The sequence below is a fragment of the Cavia porcellus genome, unplaced genomic scaffold (assembly GCF_034190915.1).
Source record: "Cavia porcellus strain 051 isolate PalLab524CR breed Dunkin Hartley unplaced genomic scaffold, mCavPor4.1 scaffold_40, whole genome shotgun sequence".
NCBI lineage: Eukaryota > Metazoa > Chordata > Mammalia > Rodentia > Caviidae > Cavia > Cavia porcellus.
This window is the reverse complement of record NW_026947523.1, coordinates 1,431,205-1,446,045: the sequence shown is the minus strand read 5'-3', so window position 1 is coordinate 1,446,045 and position 14,841 is coordinate 1,431,205.

Below are 14,841 nucleotides of genomic sequence, written 5' to 3'. Positions count from 1 at the left end.
GACACTAGCATATTTTACTATAGTGTCATAAAGTCATCTCAAGGACAGCAGAGCCAGGTGTGCGAGAGGTCATCCTAGATGATTTCTTCAAACTGCAGATGAGCAGACAAGGATCTCCGGAAAGCGCGTGTGAGATGTTCACCTTCACCCTGGATCAGACCTCAGCAGGAGAAGGCTCAAGTTCCCAGCCACTGGAGCGAAGCGTGGCTGGACCCCACTGTGTGTGAGCAGGGGCCCCTGGGGTGTCGGGCAAGGGGACGTTAACACCAGGAACCACTTTGCCGACAAGGACAGGAGGTCCAGGGGGCAGCAGCAGAGAGATAGGCATGGGATCTGAGAGCTGGGTCCTGGGGACGGGGCCCCTTGGCGTGGCTAAAATGCCTCACAGGAAAGCCGTTTTTCAGAATTATTTTCTTACTGTATTATTTTTGACAGTTACATGAAGAACTTGTCTCTCAGATCTCTGAATGAAGACGGCCCTCCCTGCAGGCTCGGGGTGCGTGGAGAAGAGGCCGGCAGCGTCCTTCCCCTGCAACTCCAGGCTGGGCACCTCCTGGACCTCCTCACGGTCAGCATCTGAGTCTGAAGCACTGGAGGTAAAGCTCGGGCTCAGAAGGACCCAGCATCAAAATGAGGACATGAAGGTGACCCCCAAAAGAAGGACTGCTGAACCCACTGCTGCCGAAACAGCCTTGTGTCTACACAGAGCCCCGGCTTCACCTTGCAACTTGGTCCCTTCCGTCTGGGCCTAGACAGGCAGTGGCTCCTCACCCTGGCTGTGCTGTGATGGGGCCCAGGGCAGACCCTGCCAGGTAGGGAGGCCTTGTGAGGCCACTGGCCACCAAGCAAGTGACCTGGGGTTCCTGGACATCGAGCAGTGGCCTGGGGTCCCCAGGCACCAAGTGCATATCCTGGGGTCCTTGGATATTGAAGGCAGAGTCAGCAGGTGGAAGGATCCACACCACAGACCACCTTGGTGACAGCAGCACAGAGGAGGGGGAGGGACCTGGGGACAGGCCAGTGTGTCCAGCACCTGTGGCCCTGCTGCCCAGGTAGGCAACTGGGACTGAGAGCGTCGGGGTTCTCCTCCAACCCACACTTTGTTGCTGTGAAGATGAAGTGGATCCAGGACGTGGCCTCCTCTCACCGGGGTGCCCGTGTCTGCAGGGACGCAAGCACCGCCAGGGAAGTTGGCTGAGGAGGACCAGAAGGGTGGGTGGAGAGTGGGGAGCTTTGGGGGGCCATGGGCGGTGGACAGTGGAGGAACTGCAGGTCAGTGGTGCTAGTGGCCAGGCTCCAGGGCTCTGACTGAGCGGCCAGGAGGCTGCCCTTCTCCTGGGGCCTCCCTGAGCCCCACTCCTGCTTCCTCGGGCTGTTTTCCATCCTGCTTCTAAGAGCGTGCTCACTTCGAACCACAGGAGTGCAGAGCTGCTGATGTTTCAGGAATTACATTTCTGTCCCGAGCACATTCCCTTTTTGGAGACACAAGTGTCTGGCCAGCACGTGGCCCTCCCGCAGTGTCACAGCAGCCACTCCACTGCCGTGGTCTCCCCCTGTCCGCCCACCAGTGCCTGCAGACGTGCCTGTCTTCAGCTGTGCAAGTCACTGTGCCCTCCCACCCCCGCAGGTATGAGCTTCATTTCTGGTGACAGAGGTTGGCTGTGTCCTCTACGGCTCCACCCCACGCACCAGCTCCTGTGGCCCGGGCAGCCCTTTCTGTCCTGCAGCTCTGGCACCAAGGCCAGAGCGGGTGAGACAGGGTGGAAAGAGGACCCAGTCCTGGCTCCTCTGCCCACGTCACCAGCTAAGGCTGCTTAGGGTCCCCAGCCAGGCAGCTGCTTCCTGTGACGCCACTTTTCCAGGAATCCCACAGTGAAAGTGGCGTTGACACTTGGATGACCGACAACAGACACCTCCAGGAGCATGGGGCGCAGACTGATGAGGGGAAAGGCATCATCACTGGCCGAGCTGAGGGGCCAGTGTTGGGCCCTGGGGAACCCAACCCAGTCAAGCAAGGTTCCCTGGTCTTGGCCAGGGCAGTGACGGAGGAGATAGGAGGCACTGGGACCCAGGAGGACAGGGACCATGCTGCCCCATCGCGTGTCTGGTCAGCTCAAGGCTGTGGGCTTCTAAAATCCCCAAGAAAACCTGCCAATGGTTGGAGCAAATCCTGGTAGAGACCAAATCCAGGTGCAGAATTCTGTCCTCACCTGGTGTCCTGCACAGACACGGGGAGGAGGACGCCAAGGTCCTGCCGGGGGACGTGCAGAGCCCACCTCCAGGGCAGGAGGGAGGCTGCAGAGCCAGACACAGGACTGGAATCTGGGAGCCTGGAGTGCGAGGCCAGCAGGACACACGGTGTCCAGGGTGGAAAACCAGCAAAATTGGTCTCTCATTCATATCAAAAATAAAAGCGAACTGCAATTGGGGGAAACCTTCCTTGATTTTCTACCTATGATTTTGTGTTAGAAAGCACGTGAAAGAATTCCAGGAATCATGAAGTGCCGGATGGATTAATTCACCTCCGCTAAACCTGGAACTTCCCTATGACATGGCAGAGCTGGGAAGGGCACCCCAGACCTGCCCGAGATTCCGCCGGCCGAACCTGCAAGACTGTGGTTTTCAAGGAAAAGTACCGTGCAATCAGCCAGTAAGCCCAGGGCTGGGCCGTGGACAAGGGGAGAGAGGCTGGTCAGGGACACAAAGAGCTCTGAACTTCCTCGCAATGGGGGCGTCAAAGGCCAGAGGCTAGGTCACGGGGTCACTCTCACCCCATTACCAACATCATATCTTAAAACATTTGTTTATTGGTTTATTTTGCAGCGCTGGGGGCTGAACCCAGGGCCTGTCAAAGTGGGGCAAAAGGACACCCACTTGTCTCTGACCCCAACCAGCTGGCCACGTGGACTGGAGGCTGGGGGCTCTGAGCCCCAGCGGAGAGCTGGTCGTCCCTGCCCTGGACGCACCCAGGTGGGTGACCCTGAGGAGGGCAGAGCCTGCGGGGCGGAGGAAGCATCGCTTTCTGCAGCACAGCCTGCCCAGAGGTGGTGGGCATGAGGGGGCTCTGCTGATCAGGACGGCTGTCCCCAACAGCGTGCTGAGAGGGGCAGACTGACCTGCACACCTGGTGTCCCTTTGCAAAGTGTGCAGTGTGCTTTGGTCTGGGTACCGTGGCAGGGTACAGGGGTGTGGCAGCAGGTTACGGTGGGACAGTGAAGTTTGAAAGGTCCAAAGCCCAGGCTAGTGGGTCTCCCTCTGGGGACGTGAAGACTGTGTCCATCCTCCTCTACTCTTTCCAAAGGTTTCAAAATAGCTTCTGTCCCCAGGGTTGCCTCACGTTCCCAAATGGCTGCTGGTACCCCAGAAATGCCACCCCCATTCAGTACCAGAAGAAAGTGGACAAGGACAGAAAGGTGCCCACTTGTCTTTGCAGGGTGTTCCTGAGAGTGCTATCATGGAGGCGAACCCCTCAGTCCTCTCATGGCCTTGCTGAGCTATGAGGGAAGCTGACTGTCGGGACTTGGGCGAGGCTGCCTGCACTCTGATGGCCCCTGTGTCCTGGTGCCGAGGACGAGGGGTGTCGGGAGGGTGAAGGTAAGCCCTGCCAGGGTCCCCTCTGCGGGGGCAGCCGACTTGGCAAAGGAATGAATGGAGGGTCTACACAGGCCACACACGTGAGGAGGCCTCTTACAGCCCCTGGTTTTCCCTGAGTTCAGGGCAGTTCACAGGCAGAAACCTCAGCAAGAGGAGGCGGGTTTGGCTGGTTGATCTCTATTAAGAATCTAAAACCTAATGATCCCTCCAGGACGGCGGCTCCCCACAGCGACAAACCCTCCTGTCCTGCGCTGCTCCTCCTCCCTGGAGCCCTGCCTCCTCCATTCTGCCTGAGGATGTGACCTCCAAGCCCAGCTGCTTGCAGGTCTCCCCCACCCTCGCTGGCTCTGCAGGGCTCGCCTGCTCCCACCTGTGACCTCGGCTCCCTCCCACACCAGAGTCTCTCCAGCCCTCTGGGCTTGGCGTACATCATGGCCACACTGGTCAAAGAGGGTCTGCCTGCGGGGACCCCCCTGCAGATGTCCTGAGGAAGCCTGGTACCTTGCCGTCTCCCCAGGCTGGCACCCTCCTCCCCGCGCAGCCACTGTCCTCTCTTCGTGGACCATGTTCTCCCCTGGTCTGCCGACTCGCCTTCAGTACGTGTTTCTGTCAAGGAGGCTCTGGATTTCTGACCCCTCAATCACCTTCCTGGGGTTTGCTTCTCCCCACTGTCTGAATCAACATGAAGGGTTTGCATCTGGGGGAGAGGGGAGAGTTGGGGTGGCTCTGATTCCCCACAGCATCCGGGGGCTACCAAACTTGGGCGCCCCATCTCTGCACGCCCCGTCTCTCTGCTCCCGGGCCTCGGTACTGTACGGGGGGAGCCCTTCTTGAGGTCCCCATGCTGTGGGCAGAGGCAACCACCTCCTGGGCACTGTCATCCCCACCCTGCCAAGAAGGAGGGACCCAGGACCACAGCAAACAGGCGGTGGCCACGTGGGTGATAAACAGAGCTGCCTGCCGAATTAGGGTGCACAGCCCCTTGCAGCGCCTTGATAACCACTGAAAGGTGAAATCACCATCCTTTCCGTGAAGAAATTAGCATTAATAAGATGAAACCGTGTTTGGACTAACTGACATTTTGATGAATGTGCCGGCAGGATTGGATGTGATATTTTTGATGGATAATATTTGGGGTGGCTTCAGGTTCGTTTAATTGTTCCCCTTCGTTCTCAGCTTTAGTTAAGTGGAATGGAAAACCAGGCGGGTGCTGGATCTGTCTTTCAGGAGGGGGACGAGGCTCACTCAGCCGCCTGCCAGCCGTGTGGCAGTACACAGAGGTGTGGGCGTGGGCTGGGGAGTGGCGGCTCCCCACCCTCCGAAAGCAACACCCCAGATGCCATCCTGCATCACACAGGTACAGGGATGGTGGCCCTGTCTTCACCCAGTGAGTCACCTCAGCAGGATGTCTGTCACCTGCATGCCAAAGCCCTGGGCCAGCTAGTGGACAGACCCCAAGTGAAGCCCTGAGTTCAGACTCTGAAATAGAGTCCTGCCGAGTCTCCCTCCTGAGGTCTCCGGGGCTTCAGCTGGTGGCCTGCCTCAGTGGCCAGGTCTGTGCTCCTGCCCTGGGGAAGCAGAGGCTCTGGGCAGGGGCTCCTGCAAGCCTGGGCCAGGTGCCCTTCACTTGATGCCTTCCCTGCAGGGTCCCATAGTCCCTTTCTGTCCTGCGTGGCCGCCACCCTACCCCAGACCCCAGCTCTGCGTTGCCTGTTTCCCCCTGTCTATCTATGGCCAGGCCTGCCTGCCTGTTCCCATGTCCCTTGTGCTGTGTGACGTGACCAAGTGGTCAGGACGGCTCTTTCTGATGGTCAGAGCAGTATCCACATCACTGTCCATGTCCCCAGCCTCCCTCACAGGCCCAGCCCACAGCAAGCATGTCACAGATGTGTGCCCCAGGGCAGGGATGGTCCCTGTGAACCGCAGTCTAAGTGTGGTCTCTGGTAGACGGTCCCACTCTGAGCTCAGCGTCCCAGCATCCCAGGGACTCCATGAGTGCTCAAGGAGGGTGGCAGCAGGATCACAGAGAATGGCTGTGTAGCAGCGGTGTCACTGAGACAGGGTCGTGCTGCCCAGAAGCCCAGGCCACCAGGCATGGGGCTCCCACCCACCCACCCAGGCTGAACCAGACCCCTGCACGGAAGAGACCTGAAGCCACCCAGAAACTGTGATGCGATCAGCGTGCGGAGGGCACCACAGGGCCAGTGGGGACAGGAAGTAGAGCCAAGTGGCCACGCCCACAAGGTTAGAGAAACGTGGGACAGAAGGAACTAGGAGCCTAATGGTGACCCAGAGGGGAGAGGAAGGGACGGGACAGATACGGGACTCTGGGGAATCGATGGTGGGACTTTAACCAAGACAGGAGGGCACTCTGGCGCAGACTCTGCTGATGGCCCACCGGCCACTGTGGAGGAGATGGGCTTCGACCCATAGCCTCTGGGAAACGCTGTCAAATGTCAGCTGTGATCCGGCAGCCGAGGAGTGAGACAGGAGAAGAAAACAGATGTCTGCACCGCCCAGGGTTTGGGAAACGTTTGTAACCAACACTGGCAACTTGGAAGCCATTAAAGAAAGAAAAAATAAAGGGAGAAACATATGTAACTCCATTTAAACAAATGTTTAGCAGAAAAAAATCAGGCGGTCTGGAAAGGAAAATGATAGTGAAAAATTCACAATGCAGAGAGCGTTGCGGGCTGAACCGATATCCTGTACCAAGAGCAGTTTCAAATTGATTTTTTAAAGACAAATAAAAGAACATTAGGCGAGGCATATGGAAAGGCGCTTAGTAGAAAATTCCCAAGTGGCCACAAATTGCACAGAAACTTACCCAGTCACAAGTAGCCAGAAAACACAAATTCTTAGATAAGGAGATGGCAGGGCTCACGTCCCACACAACAGTGAAAAACGTTTGGTGGCACAGTGCGGGTAAGAACGCTCTTATGTGATTTCTGGAAATGTGGGCTCTAACTGGTGCTCTGGCCACCGCATCCCTCACCTGACACACGTGGGACCTCAGGCTGGCCTGGGCCCTCCTTGGAGACACGGAGCCTGGGTTCTTCAAGGAGGGCCTACCCTCAGGACAGGAGCAGCCAGGAAGCAGGCCACACCACAGGACTCCGGTGCTTTGGGCAGTGGCCGGCTGGGAGCCGGCAGGACTGCAGGGCAGAGCGTTGCCCGCCTGGGGGTGGGGTGGAGAGCACAGAGCGCTGGATGTGGGACTCTCCATGCCTCAGTTAACACAGTCATGGAGGCTCGGGACCGAGCTGTGTGTGGGAGGAGAGTCTCGTGGGATTGTGCATGGTAACGTCTGCACGTGGGTGTGTCCAATTCAGCAAAATGGTACATGCATGTGGCATGATAAGGGGCCTGCGGCTGTGCATGCATATACAAAGACACCAGAGGAGCTCAGGCACTCTGCCCCTCTCCCTCAGCTCCCTCTGGTTCCCGTCTGCGGTGCTCAGAGAGTCTGGATACACCTCTCTCTCCAGAGTGGCACCGCCTGATGGTGACCCGCATGCCGATGGGTACACAAGTGACGGAGCCTCCCAAGGGCCTCGGCATCAGGAGATCCAGGGCTGAAGAAAACAGGCAGCAGCTCCCAAGCCTGCAGGAAAAGGCCAGGCATGGTGAGAGCTCTGTGCTCGGCCCTTGATGACTCCACACTCTGACCGGCACAGCTGAGAATCCCCAGCGGCAGGAGGCTGAGAGTGGGAACTGTTGCCCAGAAGAGAAGAAGGGCAGCTCCTGGGTCCTGGCCCTGGACCACACCGGATGACCGGATGACCGGGGACTGAAGGTCCTGGGCCAGGCCTCACAGCAGGGAAGAGCTGACTGGAAGGGCATTGGGCGTGGCTGTCTCCTCCATCTGTCCTGCTGCTGGCTGAGCACCTGGCCCCGCAGGAGGAAGTGCAGCCTGTTGGCCTGAACCCCACTTCTCCCTCCACTCCAGGATGCGCATCTGTCTGCTCTCAGGACAGAAAGCAGAATTGGCTGTGGTTGGAGTGAGAGCTGCTGGGGGCTGTGAATCTGTGCACTGGGCCTCTGGGCCTCACCTGGGGTGCAGGACACCTGAGGTCCTGGGGCAGCAAGCAAGGTCCAGGGCAGATGCCCGCTGGCACAGTGGGGCCTTCCTGCTCTCGGCTTTGCCTGACACCATGTCTCTCCTCCTTACTGCAGGATCCTTCTTGTGTTTCATTTCAGAGGAGCAGAGGCTGGGAGAGAGGCCCGGGGCGGTGGTGAGGTCCTCTGTAGCCGGCTCCCTCCCCATCACTGTGCCTAGGGTCTGGCCCTACACAAAGCCATCAGTTTTCTGCAGAGCTCCAGTGAGGTGGTCTTGCTGTGACAGGAACATGGGCATGGGGGGACGTGTGGCAGGAGGAGGTGGGCAGCGGCTGGAGGCACGGGCAAAGCTGGATGGGAAGAGTGGGATGGCTCGGGGCACACGTCCAGGGCACCCGAGCACAGACATGACATGATTTGGAAGCCATGATTTGGTGACCATTTGTCTGTGATTAACTGTTGGGTCCAAGCCCAGGAAGCCCCCTGCTGCCCTGGCCTGAGACCAGCTGCATCTGCTGGATCTCCAGCAGGCAGTGGCACCATGTCATGGGCACAGCCAGGGCTCTGTGTCCCTGGTGCAGGCTGGCCTGGATCACCCATCACAAGGTGCACCCAATAAGCAGAGGTCACAGGGTGCTCAGGGACACCATGCTCCATCTGGGATGTCACAGGACTTTCTGTGCTCCACATCTTCTCTATTATCCCTCTGCACACCCAGACCTGCAGCACCCAATACCCACTGGTGTGGGGCTCATGATTCCAGGCTGGGTGGCATGGCTGAGTCTCACCACCTCTGCCAGCCTGGGGCTCCATGCCCCACCATCCCAGCAAAATTAACGCACCAGAGGAATGGGACACACTCAGGAGATGGCGGCCTCGATGTGATCAGCACAGCACAGACAGAGCTCTGCCAAGAAGAGATTTGGAGGATTAAAGGAGGAGACAAACAAAAGTAGAAATAAGCCCTTCCCAGATTTTGTTTTTTATCATCATTTTCAATACCATTACCATCACAAACGTCACCATCACAATTACCATCACCATCACCACCACCACCATGACTACCACCACCATCAATACCACCATCACCACCACCATCACCACCATCATCATCATCACCACCACCACCATCACCATCACCACCATCACCATCACCACCTTCAACATCACCACCACCATCACCACCACCATCACCATCACCACCTTCACGATCACCACCACCACCATCACCACCACCATCACCATCACCACCTTCACCATCACCACAATCACCCTCACTACCACCACCATCACCACCACCCTCAACAGCACCATCACCATCACCACCTTCACCATCACCACCATCACCATCACTACCACCACCATCACCATCACCACCACCATCACCACAACCATCACCACCACCACCACCATCACAACCACCATAACCACCACCATCACCATCACCACCACCATCACCATCACCACCAACACCAACACCATCACCACCACCATCACCATCACCACCTTCACAATCACCACCACCACCATCACCATCACCGTCACCATCACCACCACCACCATCACCACCACCATCACCATCACCACCTTCACCATCACCACCATCACCCTCACTACCACCACCATCACCACCACCATCACCACCACCAACACCATCACCACCTTCACCATCACCACAATCACCCTCACTACCACCACCATCACCACCACCCTCAACAGCACCATCACCATCACCACCTTCACCATCACCACCATCACCCTCACTACCACCACCATCACCACCACCATCACCATCACCACCACCATCACCACCACCAACACCATCACCACCTTCACCATCACCACAATCACCCTCACTACCACCACCATCACCATCACCACCTTCACCATCACCACCATCACCCTCACTACCACCACCATCACCACCACCATCACCATCACCACCACCATCACCATCACCACCTTCACCATCACCACCACCATCACCATCACCACCACCATCACCATCACCACCAACACCAACACCATCACCACCACCATCACCATCACCACCTTCACCATCACCACCACCACCACCACCATCACCATCACCACCTTCACCATCACCACCACCACCACCACCATCACCATCACCACCTTCACAATCACCACCACCACAATCACCACCACCGTCACCATCACCACCACCACCATCACCACCACCATCACCATCACCACCTTCACCATCACCACCATCACCCTCACTACCACCACCATCACCACCAACATCACCACCACCACCATCATGACCATCACCACCAACACCAAAACCATCACCACCACCATCACCGTCACCACCTTCACCATCACCACCATCACCCTCACTACCACCACCATCATCATCACCACCACCATCACCACCACCACCACCATCACAACCACCATCAACACCACCATCACCATCACCACCACCATCACCACCACCACCACCATCACAACCACCATCACCACCACCATCACCAGCACCAGCACCACCACCATCACCACCACCATCACCATCACCACCACCATTACCACCACCACCATCACCACCACCATCACCACCACCATCACCATCACCCCTACCACCACCATCACCATCACCACCACCACCACCATCGCCATCACCATCATCACCACCATCACCATCACCATCACCACCACCACCATCACCACCACCACCATCAGCACCACCATCACCATCACCACCACCATCACTATCACCACCACCACGATCACCACAACCATCACCAGCACCATCACCACCACCATCACCATCACCACCACCACCACCATTACCATCACCATCACCATCACCACAACCATCACCATCACCATCACCACCACCATCACCATCACCACCACCATCACCGTCACCACCTTCACCATCTCCACCATCACCCTCACTACCACCACCATCATCATCACCACCACCATCACCACCACCACCATCACAACCACCATCACCACCACCATCACCATCACCACCACCATCACCATCACCACCACCATCACCACCACCACCACCATCACAACCACCATCACCACCACCATCACCAGCACCAGCACCACCACCATCACCACCACCATCACCATCACCACCACCATCACCATCACCACCACCATCACCACCACCACCACCATCACCAACACCACCACCATCACCACCACCATCACCACCACCATCACCAGCACCAGCACCACCACCATCACCACCACCATCACCATCACCACCACCATCACCATCACCACCACCATCACCACCACCATCACCATCACCCCCACCACCACCATCACCATCACCATCACCACCACCACCATCACCACCACCACCATCAGCACCACCATCACCATCACCACCACCATCACCATCACCATCACCACCACCACCATCACCACCACCACCATCAAACACCACCATCACCATCACCACCACCATCACCATCACCATCACCACCACCACCACCATCACCATCACCACCACCACGATCCCCACCACCATCACCATCACCATCACCACCACCATCACCATCACCACCACCACCATCACCACCACCATCACCATCACCACCTTCACCATCACCACCATCACCCTCACTACCACCACCATCACCACCACCATAACCACCACCACCATCATGACCATCACCACCAACACCAAAACCATCACCACCATCATCACCGTCACCACCTTCACCATCACCACCATCACCCTCACTACCACCACCATCATCATCACCACCACCATCACCACCACCACCACCATCACAACCACCATCACCACCACTATCACCATCACCACCACCATCACCACCACCACCACCATCACAACCACCATCACCACCACCATCACCAGCACCAGCACCACCACCATCACCACCACCATCACCATCACCACCACCATTACCACCACCACCATCACCACCACCATCACCACCACCATCACCATCACCCCTACCACCACCATCACCATCACCACCACCACCACCATCGCCATCACCATCATCACCACCATCACCATCACCATCACCACCACCACCATCACCACCACCACCATCAGCACCACCATCACCATCACCACCACCACCACCATCACCACCACCACCACCATCACCATCACCATCACCATCACCATCACCACAACCATCACCATCACCATCACCATCACCATCACCACAACCATCACCATCACCATCACCACCACTATCACCATCACCACCACCATCACCGTCACCACCTTCACCATCTCCACCATCACCCTCACTACCACCACCATCATCATCACCACCACCATCACCACCACCACCACCATCACAACCACCATCACCACCACCATCACCATCACCACCACCATCACCATCACCACCACCATCACCACCACCACCACCATCACAACCACCATCACCACCACCATCACCAGCACCAGCACCACCACCATCACCACCACCATCACCATCACCACCACCATCACCATCACCACCACCATCACCACCACCACCACCATCACAACCACCATCACCACCACCATCACCAGCACCAGCACCACCACCATCACCACCACCATCACCATCACCACCACCATCACCATCACCATCACCATCACCACCACCATCACAACCACCATCACCATCACCCCTACCACCACCATCACCATCACCATCACCATCACCACCACCACCATCACCACCACCACCATCAGCACCACCATCACCATCACCACCACCATCACCTTCACCATCACCACCACCACCATCACCACCACCACCATCAAACACCACCATCACCATCACCACCACCATCACCATCACCATCACCACCACCACCACCATCACCATCACCACCACCACGATCCCCACCACCATCACCATCACCATCACCACCACCATCACCATCACCACCACCACCACCATCACCATCACCATCACCACCACCATCACCATCACCACCATCACCATCACCATCACCATCACCACCACCACCACACCTTCCTATTTAACCTCTGTGTGGTAACCATGAGGAATCTTAGAAGAGGTCTCCCTACCTAAGGAGCTGCTCTTGCCCCCACTTGGTGGACAGGGAAGCTCTTGCATAGCTGCCTTCGAGGGCTTCCCTGCTCAGATCACACAGAGTCGCAGGAAGGGGGCCAGAGGCCCAGCTCTCCATCCTGCTCTGACAGTCTGGAGGAGACCCCAGCTCGGGGACCCAAGGTAGCACACAGTTTCAGACACTCTGTGCATAGCACGCTTTTCCTGGGTATTTAGAGATTTTTCTTAAAGATACAGATATCTATTAACTTGCTGAAAAACTTAGTATTGTTTTCCATTTACAAAAGTAGTGCCCACAAGATAAGTAAACAAGCCAATGCCCTCTGTGGACCCCAGGCCTGAGGTGACCCCTGCTGACTTTCAGCAGGCTTGCTTGAACCTGGGTCCCCTGTGCTGTCACCTCTCACTTGGCCTTCTCTGCAGAGGAGCAGAGCCACCAACCCCAGCACCCTGGGGCTGAGTGTCAGGCTACAGAAACTAGAGGCTGCACAGAGCATGGGGAATGCAGCAGTGGTCACCTCCAAAGGTCACCTGAGGCAGCAAAGGAGGTGCCCCCAGCCCTCCCCTGCTTTCCTCCCTGGGAGTCTGGACTGCTGGCCTCCTTCATGGAAGCTGCCGTTTATGATGTGTCTTGTCCCCAGATGGCAGGGTCCCCAGTGTCCCCCAGAACCAGCCAGGCTGCACAGTGGCCCTCTTCAGCAAGCCCCAGCTGCACTGGCCTCCCATTGTTTGGTGTCAGGGCCTCATGTTCCATCCCTGGGCTGCTCTCTGTGTCCTTTGTGCTGGACCACAGCACCAGGGTCCACAGCACGAGGGCCTGCTCACACCTCCACGGTCCTCCAGGCCTCTCTCTCCCCATCAAGGGCAGCAGAGTGGGAGGCCACTCCTGGGCTGCTGGCCTGGTCCTCTGAGGCAGTGGACCCAGTGGGGTGAGTGTCTGCAGCTGCCTGTGACACGAGCAGGAGGACTGGCCTGGGGCCACCTGAGGCAAGCCCTGGGGGTGGGTGGGAACTGCTGGGCAGGTGGCTGTGCCCCTGGGTGCCTTCCTGCCCTTCTACCAGGCTCATCCAGAGGTGGGGTCCACGGCAGGGTCTCTGGGAGCAAGGGCCAGATCCTCCAGCACACAGCCTTGGGCTCGGTGACCCTGTTCCCGCTCATGTGGCCACTCCTGGAGCAAACGCCCAGTCTCCTAGTGCCTCCAGCCCCACCAGGGCCCTCTGAGGTTTGTGCTTGCTGACTGCAGCTCATCCTATGACCACCATTATGTTATCCTGTCCCTCTCTCTGGAGCACAGGCCACCCTGAGTGTCCCAGCCTGCTCAGGGCGCCCGAGGGGCTCAGCCACACCCGGGTTTAATGGACTCAAACAGCTCACATCCAGCACCTCAGCTGTTGACCCTTCCCACAGGTGAGCGTTGAAGAAAGGCTTTAATAACTTGCTCCGTGACTCCGAAGGGTTCGAGATAACACCATTAATCCCTGTTTTCCATAGTTGGCAGAAAGCTCTAAGTACCGCTAATACTTTCTAAATCTGACAGTTTTAATTATTTTTCCTGCACCATTATTGATCCGCAAGTCAACCTGTGACTTTGAAGGCCCTTGTCAATACCCCTGCCAATGAGGGCCCGGGGCTCCCTAGGGAGCAGGGCAGGGTGTAGGCCCCTCTCTCCCTGCAGGGTGGGCTGGCTCTCCAGGGAGGTCACGGTGAGGGTGGGGGCACTCAGGGCCACGGCTCTTGGTACGGGAAGAGCCTCCCACCCACTCCGGGGACCCGTGGCCACACAGGTGCCCGAGGACAGTGTGAGGGACAGTGGTGCACAGCAGACCACAGAGGCAGGGCAGGAGGAAGCGCTGGCACTCCTGGATGGCTGCTGCTTCCTCGGGCTTCTCTGTCCGGCCAATTCTGTTTCCCTGCCCTGTCCCACCACGCTGTCCTGCCTGGCCCTGCCTGCTCTGTCATCGATGCTGTGGAGCAGGTTGGGTCCCTCGCTCTCTGTCTCCACCAGGACAGCACCCCTGCTGGACTCAACGGGAGGACCCTGTGTTTCCTTCCTGTCTCCGTCCCGAATCCCTGTGCCCAGGCAGCTGCTTGTTTGTGTCTGGTGACAGCTGCTCTGGCCTCGCGC